This window comes from Sminthopsis crassicaudata, chromosome 6 (assembly GCF_048593235.1).
Source record: "Sminthopsis crassicaudata isolate SCR6 chromosome 6, ASM4859323v1, whole genome shotgun sequence".
NCBI classification, from domain to species: domain Eukaryota; kingdom Metazoa; phylum Chordata; class Mammalia; order Dasyuromorphia; family Dasyuridae; genus Sminthopsis; species Sminthopsis crassicaudata.
In genome coordinates this window covers 189667254-189672244 of record NC_133622.1, presented here as the reverse complement: position 1 = coordinate 189672244, position 4991 = coordinate 189667254, and positions in this window count along the sequence as shown.

The window sequence follows — 4991 nt, the reverse complement described above, 5'->3', positions numbered from 1 at the left end:
TATACTTTATGAATCATGTTGGGAGAGAAAATCATAACAAAAGGGAAAAATCTCAAGAGGAAAAAAAAACAGAAAAAATAAGTGAACCTAGTATGTGTTGATTTGCATTCCATCTTTATAGTTCTTTTTTTTTTTTTTTTTAGTGTGTAGATGGCATTTTCTATCCAAAGTTTATTGGGACTGTCTTGGATCACTGAATCACTGAGAAGAATCAAGTCTTTCATAGTTCATCATTGCACAATCTTGCTGTTACTACATACAATGTATCCCTGGTTTTGCTTGTTTCTCTCAGCATCAGTTCATAGAAGTCTTTCCTTTCTAAAATCAGCTTGTTCATCATTTTTATAGAACAATAATATTCTGTTACTTTAATATATCACAACTTATTACCCAATCTATCTCCTATTTCCATGATTTTGGATAGGTTTTCCCATTCCTGAAGTGCTCTCCCTCCCCACATTTGCCTCTGAGAATTCCCAAGTTCTTGAAGCATTTCCCAGTCTTTGCTCTGTCCCTAACTACTTGTATCCTCCCTTCCAAACCCACCCTGTATTCATTTTATAGATATTCTCCCTATGTACTTATGTATATTTGTACAGTTTTCACCCTTATTAGAATGTAAAAAACTCTCTGAGTTCAGAGATTGTTTCACTTTTGTCTTAAAATCTCCCAGAATTCAGTAACATGACTGTCACATAATCAGTGTTAAATGATAGTTGATAAATTTATTAATTGATTGATTCATCGATATAAATTGATTGTTTGGGACTGAAGGATCTCTATGAACTCTGAATCTTAAACTCCTGAAGCCCTGATAAATTGATTTATGAGCCAGTAACTTATCCTCCTAGAGTTTCAATAGCTCCATCTGTAAAATGGGACACCAGTCCCGATTTTGGCAACACAGAGCCCTAACAAAGGAAAGACCAAAGGAAACCATTGGTGAGAAGGAAGCTCTGTGGAAGAAAATTCTCCGAGTCAAAGACAATTATTCCTTTAACATTCTGACATCTCAGGGAGATCAGACAACTTCTTAGCACTGTATTGATTTCATTTTATCTCAGGCTCATTGGGTTTAAAGCTGAAAGGGACTTTAGGGATGATCTGGTCCAAGCACTTTAGTTTACAGATGAGAAGACTGAGGCAAATGACTTTTTCAAAATCCCATGGCTAGGATCAGCTGGATCTGAACTTAAGGCTCCTGGCTTCCAAAGCCAGGCTTCTTTTAACAATGTTACACAATTCAAATGTAACTTTCACTACTCATAATAACATACTTTTGAGTTTTACAGACAGGGAAAGTGAGTCCCAGAAAGAAGTCTAGCAATAAGCTACTTTAGTACAGTGTACCTCCTAAGTGGCTCATTAACCTATTATTAGGGAAAGCAATAAAACTGACAAAGAGGGAAGAAAATGATGAGAAACAGCTGGTTCTGACTTCTTGGGGGGGGGCAAAGGACAAAGCCTAAGAAAAGAGGAAAGGAGACTCTCAAGCTTCATTGCCTTTTAAATCCATATTTCCTGATTCTGCTCAGTGTCCATCCCTGAGGCAATCTTTGCTGGCTGCTGGGAAGGGGGATAAGCTGGGAAAAGGGGAGGCTGCTCTCTGGGATCTCCCAGTCTGGGAGAAACAGGGAGAAAACAGACCCAGGCTCTACCCTGGGGGATGTCTCAGTCTGGAGGGAAGGGGAGACAGGAGGAACAGGCTCCGGTCCTGCCCTCAGGGAACTTACTATGTGATAGAGACAAGAGCCAACCATGAGAAAAGTGAAGCAATAACACGGCCCCAGCATCGTAGCCAACCTGATGGGGGGGGAGTGGAGGGAAGAAGAATCCATGCCGGCTCCAATTCAGTTGTGCTCAAATTTTATCAAGACTTCAATCCTTAATGGAACAAAGCTAATTAGCTCTGGCTGTGTCTTTAATATGCTAAATTAGATTTAGCTCCTGCCCAGACACTACTGAGAGAGTTGGCACTGGGAATACACTCCACATTCATTTGCCTAAACAAAAATTTAAACCACAAATAACTTTATTTCCTTTTAAATGAGCCATGCCTTGAGCTTGAAAATATCTGTTCTTTCCTCTGTAACTCCATTCTCATAAGCCTCCTTCATCAGAGGATTTCAATCTGTAAGGAAGAAGACTTCAATTGCCCCATTTTACACATGAAGAAACTGAGGTCGGTGAAGGGAAGTGGCTTCCTAAGGTCACACAGGTAAGCAGCCTGATGGAAATCCAGATCAGCTGATTCCAGGTACAATGCCAGGAGACCGCACTTTTGCCCTGCTCTAAAGTTCCAAATCGCATTAAGGTAGCCAGGGGCTTCCCTTCTTTCCCTTTGTAGATTCTCTAGCCAAAGTTGGGGTGTATGGGGTGTTCAAGGAGGGAGCCTCATTATTCAGTGAGAGCTGTTCTTCCATTTTTGGTGGATGGATATACCAGTTTCAAGAAGCTATAGCCTGCACATTGGTCATACTCATAAACAATCTGAGCAGATGGGCTATACCAGGTTAAAGGTAACCAAAAGACCTCAAACCCATCAGTGAGTTAGGGAGATGTCTCCCCCAAGCATGACCTCTCCCCCCAGCAGAATGGGTGCATGAGAACAATTTGTTCCAACAGAATGAAGCAGGAGTTTGGTCAGACATGGAACACTCCATGGTCGTCCACTGCATCCCAGGCCATCACCAAGTCATCCTGACTTTTGTCTTGCCATTGGACTTTGATTACTCTAGAAGTTAATGGCTTTGTTCAATTCTGTTTCACTTAAATCCAATTCACTTAATCCAATTACTTAAAATATCACCCTGAGAAGTCATTGGTCCTCTTCAAAAACAAAACAAAACAAAACAGGACAACAAAAGGCAACTAATAATAGTTCTGAGGTATTTGCTGATTTTTAAATTGTCAATTAAAAAAAAAAAACTGAGAAATAGCACAGGCCCAAGTCTTGAGGCCTTTCACTAGAGAGAGAGCCTTCCTTCCAAGTTGACATGAAATTTTGTAGTCAGCTGGCCTGAATTTGCCTAACCACACAATTTCTGGTGACTATATCCACAGATCCATTTTCCAATGCCTTTTGTTTTCTCCTTCATTAAGATTTCAGGAGTCTGCAGGCCAGTGAGGAGTAAATCATGAGCCCTAGAAAATGATCCAACTCCCAAGTCTCTTCACCAGTACCCAGATAATTTGCACATGATTGCTTTTCAAGTGGATAAATTTTGGCCAGGGTAGTAGGGGACTTAAGGCATAGATTCTCCCAGGTCTCCTAGCTTTGTCTCCTCCCCAAAGTTGGAGGAATCCTTTTTAAAAAAAAAAAATGATCTATAGCTAAGTGGTTGAGGCTGGAGGGAGAAGAGCTGCTAAATAGGTCTGTCCAAAAATGTGTCTTATGAGAACCTTAAGGGTGCATAGAGGATGCTGCTGAATTTTGACTTTTTTGAGTCAGAAGAAAGGATATCATACTCATGGTATATCAGAAAGGGCATTGAATTTGGAGCCAAGAACCTGAGGTAAAATCTTGCCCCTGACTCTGATTATGAAATTTCCTATCCTATAAAATTTCCTCAAAATACAAAATGGGGGAATCTAATTCAATGCCACCAATTCTATAAATTTGATGATTTGAACTGAAGCTCTACTATTCAGTGTTTGTGTGTTTTTGGACAAGTCATTTTACTAGACTGAGGATTTAACAACTATAAAATGAAGGGCTTCAGCTACGTGATCGTTAAGGCCCCATCCCACACTAAATCTTATGAAATGATAAACCTGTTCTGGATTTCTTTGGTCAAGATTAGAGAAGAACTAAGTTTTTTTTCTCTTTATTAAAGCTTTTTCTTTTCTTTTCTTTTCTCTCTTTTTTTTTTCTGAGACAATTGTGTTTAAGTGACTTGCCCAAGGTCACACAACTAGGCAGTGTTAAGTTAAATTGAGGCAGATTTGAACTCAGGTCCTCCTGACTTCAGGATTGGTGCTCTAAAAGCTTTTTATTTTCAAAACATATACATGGATAATTATTCAATATTGACCCTTACAAAACCTTGTGTTACAAATTTTCCCCTCCTTCCACCCCATCCCCTCTCCTAGATGGCAAATAATGGATTAAGGTCTTAAGGACAATAGAGAAAAAAGAAAGAGAATGGAAGAACTAGGGTTTCTTATAAGTGGGCCAGATTCAACATGGGAAACTTCAGTGATGAGTTCGTTCCATTAGAAAGTTCAGTATCCCCTCACTCAGGATCTAGGAAATTTCCTTTCTTACTTTGCCTGTTGGGCAGTTTGTGAATCTGTATAATCTCTTGGAAATAAATGCTAACAAGCTCACTCCTGTGGTCTAAAAGGCTTCAGGACAGTGGAAAAAAGGGAAAGGAAAGGAGCTAAGTTCAAGGACCCGAGGATGGTGGCAAAAGGCAAGAGAAGGGGGAAAGTCAAAGAGGAACAGGTGTAGAAGGGGAGTGGACGGGGATGGAGCCTTCCACTCAGTTCAGGGGCTAAAAGAATCCAGAATGCTTGGAAGAAGTACAGGGGAGGTGAGTGATGAGCAAAAGAATGAAAGCCTCAAAGGCCAAAGACAGAACCTTTGAACTATCCATTCAAGGAAACCCAGAAGCTGATCCCAACACAGTGAGGCCTAAGGCCAAGGTCTGGTTTATGTCTTCTTCACAGATGTACTTTGTTGGTGGTCAGCTTCTCAGAAGAATTGACCAAAATCAGAATTGGCCCAAATTAAATAATTTCAAAATTTGTGAAATAAAAGTCATTTTTTAAAAAAATGTTGTTGGGAAGTGCTCTGAGAGAACATGGGAGAGTAGAATATAATTTTAGCTTCTATCTGTGTTTAAAAGCTGTTCTGTTCACGTTTGTTTTAAAACAGAGGCAAGGACAAATATGGAATGAGGACCAGTCAGGGAGAAGAACATAAAAACAAAGAGAGTAAGACACAACTAATGGCATAGAGAAAACCAAGCAGAGACGTGAGCCAAAAA